This window comes from Myodes glareolus, chromosome 12 (assembly GCF_982192425.1).
Source record: "Myodes glareolus chromosome 12, mMyoGla1.1, whole genome shotgun sequence".
In the NCBI taxonomy this organism is placed as follows: domain Eukaryota; kingdom Metazoa; phylum Chordata; class Mammalia; order Rodentia; family Cricetidae; genus Myodes; species Myodes glareolus.
Genome location: NC_142037.1, coordinates 31,912,789 through 31,931,541, shown reverse-complemented (window position 1 = coordinate 31,931,541; position 18,753 = coordinate 31,912,789). Strand labels below are relative to the sequence as shown.

Below are 18,753 nucleotides of genomic sequence, written 5' to 3'. Positions count from 1 at the left end.
TGCCTTCCTGAAGAACACAGATGCCTACGTTCTCAGTAGGATGTTTGCAAACTGAATTCAACAACACATGAAAGATCATACAGAATGATGGAGTTGATTTCATTCCATAGCTTCAAGGATGGTTTGATATGCAAATCAAATAAATGGAACACAGCACACCGATAGACTCAGGGGCAAAAGTCATTGGATCCAGAAAAGGCCTTTCAACCTCCTTTCACAATAAAAGTCTTGCAGAAATATTAAAGGAGCATGCTTCAACATGCCTAAATGCAATGAAGGCTACATATGATAAACATACAATCAGTACTATACCAAATTGGAAAAATTAAAAGATTTCCTCTACTGTCAAGAATGAAACAAGGTATCTTCTCCCCACATTTATTAACACAGTGCTTGAATTGCTTATTTAGAACAATAAGGCAAGAAAAAGAAATACAGAAGATACAAATAGGGAAGAAAAAGGGAAAGTTATTCTTTTTTTGGCAAATGATCTGATCCTAAAGTTGTAAGGCTATAAAGATCTAGAAAGCTTAGCTCTAGAAAACTTAGATCTAGCTGGGCAGTGGTGGTGCACACCTTTAATCCCAGCACTCAGGATGCAGAGGCAGGTGGATCTCTGTGAGTTTCAAGACAGCCTGGTCTATAGAGTGAGTTCTAGGACAGGCTCCAAAACTACACAGAGAAACCCTATCTTGAAAAACCAAACCAAACAAACAGACAAAAACAACAACAACCAAAAAAAAACCCAAAATAAAACAAACTTAGACCTGAGAAGTGCTTCCAGCAAAATAGCAAGAGACAAACAAAATTAGCATACAAAATGCAGTAGCATATTAAAATACCAATAACAAATTCATCGAGAAAACAATTAGGAATAACTCGTAACAGTTTCAAAATTAAATATCTAAGAGCCAAGTGTAGTGGTTTTACTGTGTAATATGAGGGGCCTTGCTTGTTTGTGTTTTCTGTCCTGCCCGCCCCCCCCCAAATGTTTAGTCCCAGAGAAAAATCACACACAGATCTCTATAAGTTATAATGCTGATTGGCCCTTTAGGTCAGGCTTCTTATTAGCTAACGTTCACATCTTGATTAACCCATTTTTCTGATCTATGTTAGCCATGTGGCTCAGTACCTTTTTCAGTGGGGCAGTTCACATCCTGCTGCTTCGGTGCTCTGGGCAGGAGTGGGAGGAATCAACTTCCTCCTTCCCAGAATTCTCCTGCTCTCCTTGTATCATTTCCACTTCCTGTCTGGTTTTCCCGCCTACACCTCCTGCCTGGCCAATCAGCGTTTTATTTAAAACATGATTGACAGAATACAGACAATTCTCCCGCACCACTTCCCCCTCTTTTTTTAAAAAAAAAAAAAAGAAGGAAAATATCCATAGTCCATTATCTTTGATCAAGGGAGGCCACCTGAAAAATCTCCGGTAGGAACAATGACCCACCTGAGATGATCAAGACTCACAGAATACTTCAATCAGGACTTGATCATAACTCTAAATTTTCTTTAGGTTCCATAAGATTATCAGCACCCCCAAGCAGCTGGAAGTAGCCTGGAATACTATGCCCATGTTCCCAAAAAATGGACTATGGATATTTTCCTTTGCTTTTTTTTTTTTAAAAAAAGAGGGGGAAGTGGTGCAGGAAAATTGTCTGTATTCTGTCAATCATGTTTTAAATAAACGCTGATTGGCCAGGCAGGAGGTGTAGGCGGGAAAACCAGACAGGAAGTGGAAATGATGCAAGAAGAGCAGGAGAATTCTGGGAAGTAGGAAGCTGATTCTTCCCATTCCTGCCCAGACCATCTAAGCAGCAGGATGTGAGCTGCCCCACTGAAAAAGGTACTGAGCCACATGGCTAACATAGATCAGAAAAATGGGTTAATCAAGATGTGAACATTAGCTAATAAGAAGTCTGACCTAAAGGGTCAACCAGCTTTATAACTTATAGAGTCCTTTGTGTGATTTTTCTCTGGGACTAAACAGCTAGGGGGCCAGGCAGGACAGAAAAACCCCCAACAAACAGGCCTTTTCATGTTACATTACTGCCTTTAATTCCAGCAGTGGGGAAGCAGGAGCAGGTGAATCTGTGAGTTTGAGGCCAGACTGGTCTACATAATGAGTTTCAGGAAGTCAGGATTACATAGAGAGACCATGTGTCAAAAAACAAGACAAACAAAAACCTATGAATAAACCTAACCAAAGAAGAGTATGAATAAACCTAACCAAAGAAGAGGAAGTCTCTACAATAAAAACTTTAAGACACTGATGAGAGAAACTGAAGAAGGCACTTGGCGGTGCAAAGACTTCTCAAGCTCACAGACAGACAGGAATAAGTGTAAAAATGGTTACACTATCAGAAGCTATGTACGGAGTAACTGCAGTTCCCATCCACATCCCAATGACGTTCCTTACAGAACTAGAATAAAATCACCCTGAAATTCATATGGGAGCACAAAACATTCTGAATAACAATAGAAATCTTTAGGGGGAAAAAGGCAGCACTGAAGTTATCAAAATAGCCAATTTTTAATGGTATTGCAGTCATGGCAATAAAAACCACATAGTACTAGCCCAAAACAGATGCATAGACCAATGGGAAAGAACAGAGGACTCAGAGATAAACATACAGGCACAACAGACTGAGTTTTGACAAAGTTGTCAAAAATATACACTAAAGACAAGCCCCTTAAATGGTGCTGGGAAATCTGAATTCCCACACGTAGGATGAAACTAGATCCTATCTCTGCCCTGTCCCCAAAGACCTGGAACTTTGAAAGTTCTAGGGAAAACCACAGGTAAAGCACTTTGAGACTCGTCACAGCAAGGACTTTCTGAAAAAACAACCAGGAACTGACAAATGGGAAAACATGACCTGAAGAGGCTTCAGCAGAGCAAAGGACACAATCACTGGAGCAAAGTGACACCTACAGTGTGTGTGTGTGTGTGTGTGTGTGTGTGTGTGTGTGCGCGCGCGCGTGCACGTGCACACACGCATGCCAACTATACACCAGACAGATTAGTGTCTGATATATATAAAGAGCTGCAAAAATTAAAGCACTGCAAAACTAAGCTGTCGGACCAATACATGGACATGAGATAAATCGTTCTCAGAAGAAAAAATATAAAACAGTCACTATTTACTTGAAAAGGTGTTCAGCATCCTTACCTATCAGGGAGATGCCAACTAAAATTGCCTTCAGATTCCACCGCACCCCAGTCAGAATGGCTACCAACAAAGGAAAAGGGAGTAACAAATGCTGGGGGGGGGGTGTGCCAGAGTGACACAGTACTTGATTTGTGTATATGGAAATGCTATCATAAAACGTGTATTTTAAATAATACATTTAATTTTATTGTATGTGCATTCATGTAAGGATGTCAGATCCCCTGGATCCTGAGTTATAGACTGTTGTGAGCTGCCATGTGGATTCTGGGTCCTCTGGAGAGCAGCCAGTGCTCTTAACCCCTGAAATATCTCTCCAGCTCTAAAACATGTATTTTTTCAGAATGAAAAAAAAAAAGCTTCTCAGAGAAGTTTGGAGGAAAGAATATGCCAGCACAGAATACAGCTTGTGAGCACAGAAACTGAGAGGGGCAGGGTGGAGATATGGCTGTAGTTCATGTGTGTGCCCACTAAGGGGCAGCACACACAAACTCAGCTTTTCTCCAACAGCCAGACTCCGCCCTTCCTCAGGTAGATCTTCCCTCCACACCACAAGATTGTGTCACCCACCCATTCCCAAATGTAAGACTTCAGAAAGCCACCCCCTGCTGGCACCCTAAGCCACCCCCGCTGACACCCGAAGTCACCCTGCCGCTAACACCCTCAGAGAGTTTCTTTGCCACGTGGTCATTTACCCAGACACTGTCTTCGTTGCTCCCCCACACCCCCTCTGCTTGCCCCTTCTCTCCATGCTCTAGCTGAAGAATCCCACCTGGCCACTTCTGACACCTCACCGCCATCAGCACCAACTCCCTGCCTGCATGTGAGTGCAGGGATGATTGCCAAATGAGTGGGTTTGGGATGATAGAGGGGATCCAGCTGGCCCAGCAGGCGGTAGTAGGGTCTATTGTGGTGTTGCAGTTGAAGGTGGGTGACTCTGGCTTCAAATTGGGGTTTTTTAGTAGACATGGCATATACAACTAAAATCTACATTTTGTTACATCTTAAGAGACATGAACTTTATAGCTTTAGTTGATATTATTATTATTATTATTATTATTATTATTATTATTATTATTGGTGGTGGTGGTGGTGGTGGTAGTGGTGGCTTTTCAAGACAGGGTTTCTCAGTGTAGCCCTGGCTGTCCTGGAACTCACTCTGTAGACCAGGCTGGCCCTGATCTCAGAGATCTGCATGCCTCTGCCTTCTGCGTGCTGAATTTATTAATTTAATTAATTCTGTTTTCTCTTGAGAAACCGTCACCACCACTCTGGCAGGTGAGTGTTGATAGCTCTTAGTGTCCTCCATTTGCTGAATTTAGAGGTGGGGTGGGGTGAAGGAGTGTCATGGAGATCGTGCCTTAGGTAACTGTGCGGCTGATGTCACACAGTCTCAGGATTGCTACTGTCAGAGACCGACTAGACCCCGAACCCTACAAGACAGGATGAAGTTGTCTGCAGGGGGTCATCTACTAAGGCCAGCTCACTGACTTCCACTCCTGAGGAAATGAGAATCTTTCCAGGGTTAGGGAAGGAATGTCCCAAAGTGCCTTTGATCTGTCTCAAGTCCTGCTACCTTAATGGCTGAGTTAAGAGGTGACCAGCCTCTTTAGAGGGGCAGTGATACTGGTGTAGGAAGAGCGCCCCAGAAGAAAATTGTGGGACTTCTCTCTCTCTTTTTCTGGTCTTGTTTTATTTTGAGACATAATCTCTTGCAGCCTAGCCTCACCTTGAACTCACCATGTAGCCAAGAACAACCGAGAACTTCTTGTCCTCCTGAGTGGAGAGATTAAACCTCCAGAGGGTTGAACTTAAGATAGCCACCCCTACACTTAATCTTAGGCCCGTTGGTTCTGGGGCTGGAATCCACTTTGATGTGTGGGGACACTGGGCCAGAGGCTGCTGAGAACCTGAGACAGTTCTAATGACCAAAGGCTGCAGAGAGGGCTAGGTGGAAGAAGCCAGGGGAGGTAGGAGCTGGGGTGGGGGGAGTGGTCAGTCAATTGCTAGAAACTGGATATACCTGAGGACCCCTCGTGGGGCCCTAAGGCAATGGCCCTGGTCCCCGGGTCAGTTGGGTAGCTCCGGGAATTGCAGGCGGCGTCTATTTCAGAGTTTATGGTAAGAGGCTGGAGCCTGCACACACACACACAGACAGCACACCCCACCCTTTAAGGAAGTAGGGAGGAGAGCAGCAGGGGTGTGGTTAACGACCGAGAGGAGGAGGGGGGAAAACAACCTGTCAGCCTCTTACTCAGCCTCGGCGGGCAGAACCGCGAGTCCTACCTGCGGCGGTCGCACTCACCTGGCCCAGCCCGGAGCCCTGGCCCGAGTCCGCGCCTCGCCTACGGTGAGTCCTGTACGTCGCTACACAGCGCCGGGGTCGGGGACCCGTCAATCGTTCGACTTAGGTGGAAAGCTGGAGGGGGGGTGTACAGTTCCGGTCTTCGGGGAACCTGGACGCGGCTGGGAATTCCTGGAAAGGGGACCAAAGACCCAGAAAGTCGGAGCCGCTGAGCAGGTGCTTATGCTGAGCTTACCGCCCTGAGCTGGGGGAGAAGGGATCTATTTTTGGACTTCTTCTGAGACTAAAGGGTGTTTCCCCCGTTCTGTCCTGTTAGCTTATTCAGACAGGGGAGGCTGGTGCCACGGTTTGAAGAAGGCTTAACGAAGCAGCTTGCTTCTAAAGGTTGGGTTGGGGAGCCCCAGATCCAACCCGGGGCTTCAGAATCCAACTTCAGCTCCAGCGCAGCCCTCTGCCCAGGCACTGCGCGCTTTTCTCCCCAGTGCCCTTCGGAACCTTGTGGCCACATTTCCACTCCTATCCCCAACCTCTGGGACGTTTTTTCTGGGTTATCCAGAGGAGCCATGCCAACGTGTGTGTGTGTGTGTGTGTGTGTGTGTGTGTGTGTGTGTGTGCCAAAGTTCCAAAGTTCACACTGGCTGCAAGGACACATTTTGAAGCTGCTGTCCCCATGCTACTCAAGGGTTAAGTTCTGGGCTGCTGTTCCTGCTGCCAGGCTGTGCGTGGGCAAAGCTTTGGGTGGGTGAACAGTGAGCATATGGGTGATGTTCTGAGGCCCACCAAGCCCTGCCACCTGCCCTCACCCTCAGCCATATGACACCAGCATCTCCCAAACTGGAAGCAAGATTCAACTGGGCTCTTTGAAGGAACTAAGCTGGGACCTGGAGGGTAGGGGGGTGGCATTAGCAAGGAGGACTTGAGAGCAAGAGGGAGAAGAACCTTAGGGATCTTGAGCCAGACTGGAGCCCGTGCGCATGGCATAGAAAGGGTAGGGGGTGCCAGGCAGTCCCTGTGTGCTCAGGTTGACAAACCCTTGCCTTTCACAACTGCTGTGGGGGGGGGGGGGGGCAGTGGTGCAAGAAGGATGCAGAGAAGGGGGAAAAACGTGACTCACGGCACTTGGGAGGAAGGAAGGAGTCACATTCATAAGAAAGACCTAACTTTGACAGGACAGTCTGCGTACCTTCACTCACTTACGAGCGAGCTTCCCACCCGCATCCAGGTGCAGCTGTCTGGTGAGGGGAGACTTGGAGCAGCCTGTCACGGCTCCAGTTGGCTAGGACAGAGGCAGGAGAGGCGGGGCTGCCGTGGGAAGAGGCAGAGTTCCACCAATACAGAGCCAGAGGGTGGGCAGGGCTGGTCAGGGACAGATCCCGAATCTTTCGGGCAGAAACCACTGAGAGAACTGAAGATCAATAGGGATTAACCAAGCAAGGGGCAGAAAGGAAGTCAGAGGCCGAGAAGTACAAACCCAAGGCTAAGGGCAGCAAGAGACAACGGGAAACTGAAAACAGCCAAGTAGCAGAGCGAGTTGGGAGTCTAGAGTGCAAGGGGGAGGGGGCATTGCAACCGTAAGTAGAGGATGCTCTCCCCCCCTCCCCCCAGGCCTGAGAAGGCGTGCTCAGGCTGCCATGGCAACTCCTCTGGGAGCAAAGCTTGGAACCTGGAGCTGCTTGAAACTTCCCAGCGTGCTTCCCCTCCGAGACGGAGGAGCCAGATTTAGCAAATGAAAACAGGGGGCATTCAAATTTGAATTTTAAATGAGCAAATTTGTTGAAGATTTTGTTCTCGGCGTTAAGTACGTTTCATACAGTATTTGGGAGATACCTAACACTCAGACATTACTCACAGTTTATCTCAAACTTAATTGGACGTCCTGAGTCTGTCTGGGAAGTGGAGGTTGGTGCTCTACCGAGCAGTCTAGACTGAGAACTAACTCAGTGCCCCGAGAAAAGGCTCAGGGCATGTTTCTTTTGTGACAAATCATGATAGACCCAGTTGGAGGCTCCTTCCGTGATTGGTCATGATATTACTATTGAGAAAAGAAAATCAGCACCTTGCTCCATTTATTCATCTGCAGAGCTCTGTGTGTGTGTGTGTGTGTGTGTGTGTGTGTCTAGAAACTATGAAAGCAGTAGCTTATTTGGCAGTACCTTGGAAAGAAATTGGACCAATGGTTCTAGGAACAGACCTGTGTAATGCTGCTGGATTCTCCGGGCCTCAGAGCCTGTTTGTCTAGGTGTTAGGGTAGGATCCTTGATACAATGTGGAAATCTGCACTCCAGTGCTATGCAAAAAGTACTACAGATTAATTTGAAATAACACATTCACAGACAGTGACCAAAAGAGCACCCACAAACTGCTTGGGGTGTGTCTATTTCTGTTTGCATTTATAGAATGCCTAGAGGTCTCAGGGAAAAAGCGTGGTAGGGTTGGTTCCTGCTTCTAGTGGAAAAAGTTAGCCTCTGGACAGGGGTGGAGAGGAGTGGGGGATGGACACAAAGTTATTTCCTCGGGGTTCCTTGTTTATCCACTAGCCCGTTCCAAAGACAGATGAGACCAACAGCACTCCTTCTGGAGACTGGCAGGTGGGAAGATAGGAGTTGTTCAAGAGAAATCTGAATGGATGAAAGGGGGAACTGCGAGAAACACCCAGCGCAGCCAGCCCCACACCCACACATGCACCATAAAATCAGATCTTCGCTGTTCTTCAGTTTATAATAGGTTCCTTATTAGAAAGCTCAAGCTGGGGTAGAAGAAGGAAGGGCGCTCTGTGAATGGGTCCCGACTTTAAGGAGAATATTCCTAAGGAGTTAGAGACCTCCTAAAAGGAAAGTTGGGAGGAGTTGGAAATTTGGAGAGAGAGAGAGAGAGAGAGAGAGAGAGAGAGAGAGAGAGAGAATGAGAAATATGTTTTCCGTGTGCACTGCTGGGTGGATTAATGGTCCTCCTCTCCAGTGGTGAATCTCTCTGTCTCCCAGTCCAGCCCATTTTGTCCCCAGCCAGTCCCTTAGTGTACCACTTGAGACAGAGATAATTAGAGATATTCTGTGGTATGCTGTGCATATTTGCATGGCCAAGGCTGGGATAAGTCCTGCAGAAAAGGCAAGCATGACTCTGACTTAACTTAGCATTCCCTGAATGTGGCTATTCAAGCTGCTCAGGTTTTTAAGGGAAATTAGCGTTTCACACACAGAGAACATGGATGCTGATATGGGGTGCAGACCACACAGATCTATCAGAAGTCATTGTCCACCCCAGAGAAGCCTCTGTCCCGTCCCTCCTCTCCCCCTGTAATTCTAACAAGGATGGATATAATTCATCCTATAGTTGGCGAGTCCAACTCAGAGGTATTCAGGAAATGAGCTCTTGTGTGCAGCATCCCAGCCTCACTGTTCTCCGGGGATCGAAATCTCCCTTAGGAGCTGCCTAGCCTTTCCCCTCACAGACCCTGGGGAGAAGTCTGGCACTTTGCTCCCTGCAGAGGTGACAATAGTTCCAGATGGCCAAACCCTGCTAGGGCAAGCACAGAGAGGAGAGGGGACGGGACAGAGGCTTCTCTGGGGTGGACTCTGATTAGTGGAGTCCTCAGTCTCTAGTTTTCTCATGACCCAGGATCGACTCATCCCAGACTACCTGACCTCCCAGGGGGATGGGAACTTAAAGTAGTTAGCCAAGAGGCAGTGAGAAGAAAGAGGGCACAGCTGAGATGGTTTGGGAGCCCAAGCAAGGTGAAGCATGTGATTCTCATATATTTCATGCCAGTCCCAGGGCAAGGGAAGAAGAGCAAGGCCCAGTAACCCTGACAAGCAACTTCTATGCAAACAGTTGATTGGTCAGGAGTTCAGACTTATAATGACTCTAACTGAACCTTCTCTGGGACCTAGGGAAAGTCATTCTGCTGCGGCTTCCTATCTGTAAGATGGGGGTGGTAGCAGGTCTTTGGAGGGTGAGGTGAGGTGATCTACGTTAGCCAGGACCCAGATAAAACAGAAATGGTAGTGGCTATCACCCATAGCAGGGTAGGAGAGCCCCTACTCCCATGTTTGTGCTAGGTCGCCCTGTGAGTGCCAGAGCACTGGTAGTCTGTTGGAGGAGTCGGGCCTTCAGAGCACCGGGGATATAGACTTGTACCAAGAAGTATGGGCTATTATTTCAATATTAGCATCCCATGGGGGCGTGCTCACGTATAAACTTAATAACCTCTGTTGTGCATAAAACATAATAGACACAGTAGACACTCAGAATTGTAAACTCTCACACGTCTTGATACTTATGAGCTGCCCCTGAGCCTATGAGGCAGCTCTGGTTTTAACTATTTTGCTTGACTGTGTATTATTTTTATTAATAATTAATTATTAATTTTAATAATAATTTATTAATAATTAATTATTTAATAATATTTTTATTATTTTGCTTGACTGTGTATTATTTTGTTTGATGTTTGCAGCCAGGGGTGGGGGGGCAGGGGGTGCTGTGCAAACACAGGTGTGTCCATGGTTTAGGCCAGAGGTCAGCCTCAGGCATCCTTCCCCTGAATGCCCTCTTGATTTTTCCAGAGGGGTCTATCTTCGTTTCTTTTCCTATTGCTCTGAACCCATACTCTGACAAAAGCAGCTTAGAGGAGAAAGTCCAGTCAGTCAGGCAAGGTCTTCAAGGTGGCAGGAGCTTGAAGCAGTTGGCCACATTAGATCCTCAATCCATAAATGGTACCACCCACAATGGGTGTGTCTTCATGCCTCAATTAATACAACCAATCACCACACTCCTCCACAGGTGATCCCAGAGTCTGGATTCTGTCAAACTGGCAATGAACACTAGTGACCACAGGGTCTCACCGTTAGCTTGCTGATTCTGCTTGGTCCAGTGGCTTGCCAGCAAGCGCCAGGAATATGCCTGCTTAAGTCTCCCCAGACCAAGCACTTTCTCAGCTGAGCCATCTCTCCTGCCTGCTTTTATTTTGTTTCAGGTTTTAGGGATAGCTAGGCAGCCCAGCTTGGCTTCAGACCTTGCTCTCTCGCCCCCACCCAACCTTCCCAGTGCTGAGATCTCAGGAATGTACTGCCATGCCCAGAAATTTCTTTCTTTCTTTTTTTTTCTGGTGCTGGGGAGGGAACTCGGTCGGGGTCTCACAAATGGCAGGCAGCCACCCTCTACCAGAGTTGCACCTCAACTTTCCTTTTTTCCTATTCCTGAGGTCACGAACCGCCTTCTAACACAGAAGAATGTTCCCCCAAGTGCCAACTCAGAGGTGCTGGAGGCAAAAACAACAGTTCCTACTGTAGCTACTCCACTCCCAATCCGGCGTGCTCTGAGCACAGCCAGGCTGAATTAGCTCTTGGGCCAGGAAAGAGGATGTCCACTGATACTATCAGGCTCTGGAGCCCGAAGGCCCATTTAATCGGGTAGGCAAGCAGAACATGGTGGCTATTTTTTCTAGGCCTTCTCATTTAGCTGCAGAACTCTGAGCTGTGTGAGGGGGTGGTGGGGGAAGGGGCAGTCTTTTGAGTCACTCTGCTGTTTCTCAAGGCATAATTATTACTCACAATGACAGTTTAGTTAAGAGAGCAGACTCCAGGCTGCACATTTTGATGTATGTCTACCTAGATGTGATGACAGGCTGATGCAGTATAGAGCTTGGTTTTTGAGACACAGACCCTTCAGATAGACTTCGGAGGTCTTACTGGTGGGCACCTCTCTGCGCTCTGGGTCTCTCCAGTTTTTCCTTTTGCCCAGTGCTAATGGGGACAGGACTGTTACAAGTTTTCTTTCAAAGTGATTAAGGCCAAGAGAACCAGTGCCAAGCCCCAGGAAGGTCGGGTACCTCCATAGCTCACTTGATGTTTTCTCCCCGCCGCCACTCCCCTGACGTCTCAGTTCACTAACACCCCCCACACACACACACATTTGCCCTCTCTTTCCTTTTGTGTTCTAAAATCCACCCACCGAAAATCTGAGAAGACCACTTGGGAAAGACAGGGGGACCACAGGAAACCACCCAGTCCAGACTGAAGCATGGGTGGACTTAACTCTTATCTCAGAAAGAAACCAAAGTGCTTCGCTTCTCCCACAAAAGCTGAGGGTAGCCTTCCCTTTGCCTGTGTGTCTGAGATTATACACACACACACACACACACACACACACACACACAGAGAGAGAGAGAGAGAGAGAGAGAGAGAGAGAGAGAGAGAGAGAGAGAGACATCCTACACCCCCCTACCCCCAAATCCCCTGGCCTCCCAGCCCTGGCAGGTCATCTCTCTTGTACCCATGGGGCTCAGTGGTTCCTTTCAGGGCAGTTGGGAATTTCTTCCGAGTCTGAATCTGACCCCTCCACCAGTTCCTTTCTGCAGCTGAGGTCCTGGCGACTTGAAGCGGGCACACTGTGACCTGATTCTGATTTCTAAAGTAGCTTTGCCCTCCTTCCACCTGTTCCAGCACCCATGACTCTTTGTTCCTCAGCGGCAGCCTGCGGTGAGGGCATGTTCCCAGTCAGCCTTCTCAGGTCACCTCCACACCTTCCTACTCAGGGAGTTGTCCCTTCAGGCAGGCTCCCCAGCATGGGTGACAACATCCATCTCAGGCCTTTTCACTCGTGGCACAGATGCTGGCTGGCTTCTGACTTTCAGAGTCTGATGACTCTGATCTGAGGTAGTTGTAAGGAGGTGTAAACCCTGATTCTCAACTCTATCTTAGGGCAGCCGAGCCTCCGCCTAGCCAGCCCTTCAGTGAATCAAAGACCTGGGCTCATGAGCCTGGGCACTGGAGTCTTGCATGACTGGCTGGACAGTTTTGAGAGTCTTTCTCCACTTTTTTTTTCTTATTTGAGAAAGAAGTGGTACCATGTGTGTGACAAAATCCTTGGGAGAAATGCTTGACGCCTGTCACCATGTCCCTTAAAATATCACAGGCACCACGCCAGGGAAGAAGGATGATTTGGGGTCAGAAAAGATTGTGGATCTGAGTCTTAACTCATTTCCTATCTGCATGGGCTTTACTGAGCCTCCGTTTCTCTGTTTGAATTCTGTCCCCACATTTGTTGAATGTTTCTCTGCTCCCCAGCCCTCTGCACGTTCGGGTGGAGGTTCTACTCTTCCAATCCGAAGACTCCTATCTACCTCAGCAAATTCACAGTCTGTCAGGGCAGAGGACACCACATGGGGAGACATGCCTGCAAGAGAAGATGGGGACGTGTGGCGCTGTGAGAAAGGCATGGCGTGCATAAGACTAGAGGAGAGGGACGTTACTTCTGCCTGGAATGTGCCACAGAGCTTCCCAGGAAGGTGGTATTGGGAAACACTCTGAAGGGCAAACAAGGATTCATCTGTGGGAACTTGGCATCTCCATTGTGTCCAAAGAAAAGCATAAATAGAAGCCTGGAGGTGGGTGGAAAGGTGGAGTTTGGGTGAGTCACTCCAGGTGGAGCCAAGGGTAGCACAAAAAAAAAAAAAAAACAACCAAGAGTCAATACAGGTAATGAATGAGATAAGGCCTGCCCGTAGAAGCTGCAGATGGTGGATGTGGTTGAGAGGACTTAGGGGACTCTATTGGGAAGGCTATCGCTGGGAGCTGTTGAGTAAAGGGAATGCGATCAGATTTGGGAGCGGGGTACAGAGTAGATGGGCTAGCAGAAAACCTGAGCATGCATAGGGAGTAGACTTTTAACAGTCCAGACCTTAAGAGTCAGAACAAAACTGTGGGGTGCAGGGTGGTCTCAGGGGGTGGGAGGGGCATCCAGGAGCGTATCCAGGCCTTGATTTTCTCGGTGCTACAGTTGGTTTTTAGGTGAATCTGAAAACTGCAGTGAAGGCTTCTGGGTGCATTTGTGTGCGTAGGTTGTATAGGTTACTCTTTTTGATTCTTGTTTAGGTTTGTTTCTGTTGCTGATAGGAGTTCTCTCTCTCTCTCTCTCTCTCTCTCTCTCTCTCTCTCTCTCTCTCTCTCCCCCCCCATCCCCCTCTCTCCTAACAGTAGTCCGTGATCCTCTTTGGAAACCTCACTCCCCCATCATAGCCTCCAGGTTTCTTGGCTGCTGTAATCTTCAGAGTTTATTTACATATCAGGGTCAATTCTTCCAAGGTAGGGAAGTGATTTTTCTTGCTCAGTCCTTCATATATCCCCAGATTCCGTAGTCATGAGACTTCATGCCCCCATCTCTCCTTCCCTGCACTCTCATGCCTGTCTGAACCTGGCTACACAGACAAGCTCTTCCTCATTCCTAGCTCCAGGAGCCGCAACAGCTGGTTGTGACACAGAAGACATTATCAAGCCTCTTGAATTCTTCAAGGCCAAGGTGCTTTTGTTCAAGGCAGAGATTTCCCAAAGCCTAAAGAGGAGTCATAGGTCAAGAGGAGGAGCCCCCAAATCCCTTTACAAATCCACTCCTGAGTCTCCCCAATACTCTAGACAGTGCCTTATTGACCATCTTCTTCATCCTTGCTCTGAGCTTGTCTGGGCCCGAATTGAGGAAAGTCATAAAACGGGAATTGATGTTGCCTTAGTGAAGAATTAAAAGTACACAAGAGAGATCCACAAGACAGGGGTTGGCAGGGATCCCAGGGAACGGCAGAGATCATCAGTGTACGTACAGTCGCTTGGACTTCACCCTCGCAGTGGGCAGAAGCCTATCTCTGTGCTCATGGACTCTGAGCTTCTGGCTCCTGTGGTCCTGAGAGGTGAGGACACCTTGTATACGTAAACTGTTTATTTGCCATGCAATCTGTCATCCCTTAGTGGGGACCTGACTATGTAGAAAGGTGCTGTTCTGTACGTTTGTGCCTAGCACTCAACCCCTAAGCTATGTCTACACCTAGAGATACCTGAAGGATTGAAGAGCCTTGCCCTGGGTTGGGGAGCTTGGGTCAGTGGTATGCATCGTTGGAGACTGTTCACACAAGGTGTGCAGTTTTCCCCTCTGAACTCACATATATGCTTAGGGAACGACAGTTCATGGCTTTACTTGGTTCTTCAAGGAACATTGCACTAAAAAGATTAAGACACTGGCTTAGTGGCTAAGAGTACTTGTTGTAAAAGCAAGTGGATCTGAGTTGGAACCTCTGGTACCCACAGAAAAAGCTGGGTGTGGTTGAAGGTGCCTGTATGTAACTGCAGTTTTGTAGTTGGGGTAGAGAGAGGTGGATCATGGAGTTTGATGGCTAGCCAGTCTAGTGGAATTGAGACCGTCTGGTTCAGTAAGACCCTGTATGAAAGAGTAAGATAGAGAGCAATCGAGGAGGACATGTGAGGCCTTTGTCCAGCCTCCCCATGGACCCTATACACAGATATGCAAGCACCACACACACACAGTCCGTGTACCATATATGAACACACATGCAGCCCCCAAATAATTTTTAATTAAGATCAAGACATATTCTTACTAGGTATTATTGCCAGTTTTGCAGAATTCTCATAAACATAACCTCATGGATGAGCTCTTATTTAATTTAGATGGGAGGTCCCAGGGAGGACACAGTACAGTGTTCCGAGAGGCACTGCTGTGTTCTAAGGACATGACATGGCACTAATATATGGTGGCCATTCATGCCCGGGCTGTGCGCACATATGCACCTGAGGAATTTATGATCCCAGTGAAGAAGACATTTTTAGTAAAGCTAGATTGAATATATCAGATTTTGGGATAATAGTTATTATATTAGGGACACATTTTATATCACATACGATATGAAATAGTATGCTAGCTTAAAAATGCAGCTTTCCCCCAACTCTTTCATTGATCCAATCAGTAGGGCCTCCCTTCATCAGCTGTGACCTATAATGGTCACCATCCCACTGGCTAGGGGAGGTAGCTATTCATTATTACATCACAATGTTTTATTTTTTACAATAATGACTTTTTGAGCTATAGCTCAAATTTTAAAAAAATGTACCCTTTTATTTTTAAAAATTATTTTATTGATTCGTTTTTAAGATTTATTTTAATTTAATTTTGTTTTTTATTTATTTTAATTTATTTTAATTTTATGCAGGTGTCTCACTTGCATGTGTGTCTATGTAAGGGTATCAAATCCCCTGGAACTGGAGTTACAGACAGCTGTGAACTGACATATGGGTGCTGGGAATTGAATCTGGGTCCTCTGGAAGAGCAGCCAGTGCTCTTAACTGCTGAGACATCTCTCCAGCCCCAGATGTACCCTTTTAACTCCGTAGTTCAATGGGTTTCTAAAATTTTATGTTCATGCATCTGTGTAGATGCTGCCACTGCCAATCACAGATGTTTTCGTTATTCCAGAAGGAAACCCTCATTTTCCACCATTTCCCTGGCATTGCTAGTATGCTTCCTACCTGTGTGGACTTTGTCTTCCAGACAGAATGCAAGTGAAGTCATAGCCTCTGGGATTTGCTTCCTTCTTTTAGCATAATGTTCTGAAGGTCTGTGCATGTTGTCATATCTCTAGCTCTTTGTTCTGTTTTCACTGATGTATAACCTTTCATTGTATGGCTATACCACATTAAATACCACATTAAAACTGTGTTTGAGAATTCCATACATAGGTACACTGTAGTTACATCATTTCTATCCATACCTCTAACCTCTCCCACTCCTCCTGAGCACCCCCAAACCTCTTCTATAGTGTGAACACACACACACACACACACCCCAGTTAGTGTTTCTTCTATTTACATGGGTGTAGGGATGATCTCAGGGCTTGGGTCTAGCAGCTATTTCCTGACTTTAGTTCTTTCATTAGGGGTGGAGCCTTGTGACCTCCTCCCCCTTTATGTTGGCATGTTAACTGGTGCGATCTTGTGCAGACAACCATATTGTGTCTACGAGACACTATCTCACAGCAATCCTCCTGGTTCTCCGGCTCTTGTAATCCTTTTGGCTCCTCTCCCATGATGCTCCCTGAGTTGTGGGTATAGATTCTGTCTTATGGATGTCCCGTTTGGGGCTGAGCACGCCACTGTCACTTTTTCTCTGCACTCTGCCCAGCCATGGTTCTCTGTAAAATCCCCAAAAGAAACTGGAAAAAGAAGCTTCATTAACAAAGGGGCAGGAGCTGCATTATCTATGAATATAAGGACAAACATTTAAAAGGCAGTCGAATACTGTATCAGTCTGGTAAAGTGATATTAGCAGGTTCTTGTCTACGGTCTATGACCTCTTCAGCCATGGACTCTTAATTCTGTTTACATCCCCAGGTCTGAGTTCCTGCCCATTGAGAGGAACTTAATGCCAACCCGACGGCTGTTGGTGAACCCCAAGATAGCAGTACTACAACTACACGGTTGGATATTGTCAGGCTAGATATTATTGCAACCGTCAGAGAATCCCTGAATCCTTGATTGCCTTTGTTGGCGGTTGTTTCCTTGACCTTAGCTATGAAACATCGAAGTAGTTTTAATTTGAGTCTCCATAATTGCTAAGGATGTTGAATATTTTAAAAGATATTTTAGAGTTATTTTTAATGTCTTCTTTTGAGAACTCTCTGTTCAAATATGTGGTGGTTTGTTTAAGAGCCCCCCCCATAGGCTCATATTTGAATGCTCGGTCATCTGAGAATGACACTATTTGAAAGGATTAGAAGGATTGGGGAGGTAAGGTCTTGTTGGAGGAAGTGGGACACTGGAAATGGGTTTTGGCCTTTCAAAAACCCATACCAGGCTGGCTCTCTCTCTCTCTCTCTCTCTCTCTATCTATCTATCTATCTATCTATCTCTCTATCTCTCTCTCTCCCTCCTTCCCTCCCTCCCTCCCTTCCGCTTTCCCTCCTGCCTGTGGATCAGAAAGTAAGCTCTCAGCCACTGTTCCAGCATCTACCTGCCACCATGCTCCCTGCCATGATGGTGATGGAGTCACCCTCTGAAACTGTAAACCAGACCTCAATTAAATACTTTATAAATTGCCTTGGTCATAGTTTTGTCATAGCAAAAGAACAGTAATTAAAACAATTTCTCCATGTTCTTGTCTGTACTTGTTACTGTTTGTAATTTTGACTTTAACCATCTTGGTGGGGATGGAGTATCTTATTGCTAATTTCAATTTAATTTCTTTGATATTGTGTACCTTTTCACATCCTGTGAACTCTCAAGATGTTTCCTTTGAAGAAATAGCTCTTTAAATCCTCTGGAAAGCACATCTAGGAGTCCACATATAACCCTCCAATTCATTGCTCTTTGAAAGACTTCCTAAAGCACTCAGTTTATGAAACTGTGCCTATAATAAAAATTACTGTTCTAAATCATTGATTGAGAAAGAAAGCAGTTCTGTTAAATGACCTTTATAAGCATGCCCAGCTAGCAAAACCACTCAGGTGGCTTAAGACTCATCTCGTTCCCAGTTGACTTTTATTTGAAATATGATAATTTGGAGAGAAATTCATGACTTGAAAGATATGGAAAGGGTTGGGTATTAAATTTTTTCTTTTCTGATTTAGTTTGGGGGAGAAGAAATCTGACTTAGAGTTATGCCGATGTGATATTAAAAATGGGTCAGTGAACAGCAAGGATGGGTGGATGACAGAGAGACGATGGGTGGGTGGATGAAAAGCAGGTCGATGGAGGGATGAGGGATGGATGGATGATGGACGCCTAGGTGGAGAGGTGGATGAATGATGCGTGGCTAGATGGATAGAAGGAAGGACACGTGTATCAGTGGACGAATGAATGAATAAGCCAGAGAAGGAATGTGATCTAGTGACCTGGTCAATCAAGTAGCCAGAGCGGTCTTCCCAACTTCACTTAGGATCGTCTCCTCCCACTCAGAAAAGTGGCGCTGCTTTCAGCTGACTCTCCACAGAGCTATATAAAAGCAGGTTTTGATGACATGTATGAAATGGGATACTATATTTCCTGTTGCTTGGGATATCTTTTCCACATTCTTTGAAAAGAGGAAGTAGTCTTGCTTACTTGGTTCGTAGATGTGACTGCGACACCCTGGATTCTATGTCACCACCCAGGCCCTTCAGGGACAGGACACAGTACAGGGGCTTCTTATCCTTCATCATGATCAGGACCCTCTGTCACCACTTTCCCTATCAGTGTGAGGACTTGTGGGTCACTGTCACTCTCAAGGCCCTGTCCAGAGAAGTCTGGTGTCCAGTTGGGACCGGCTACCCAGAGAGCACAAGCCCGATGACTCATCACCAGCTTCCACAGAGAGAAAACAGACGTGAGTTAGTGACCGAAGCCCTGGTGTCTGGTCCCAGTGTAGGCCAAAGAAAGAGGAAGCATGCCAGACAGGAGGGAAAGAAAGGAAGCTGTGGCCAGATACATGAAGAAGTGGCAGACGTGTCCCAAAACTGCAGAGGTGACTTTGAAA

At 46.6% G+C, this 18,753-nt stretch overlaps 1 protein-coding gene across 5 annotated transcripts in view; it reads left to right on the top strand.

Moving 5' to 3' along the window:
• The first annotated feature begins 5,359 nt into the window (after positions 1-5,359).
• The window catches only part of Ptk2b (protein tyrosine kinase 2 beta), a 126,844-nt gene continuing 113,450 nt past the window's right edge, over positions 5,360-18,753 (top strand). For 4 of the 5 annotated variants that reach the window (XM_048421737.3, XM_048421736.3, XM_048421735.3 and 1 more), the window contains exon 1: positions 5,360-5,517. The gene's annotated coding sequence lies outside the window, so the exon portion shown is untranslated. Of the gene's footprint in view, positions 5,527-18,753 lie in introns of all 5 variants that reach the window. The other variant, XM_048421733.3, reaches the window with a different exon arrangement.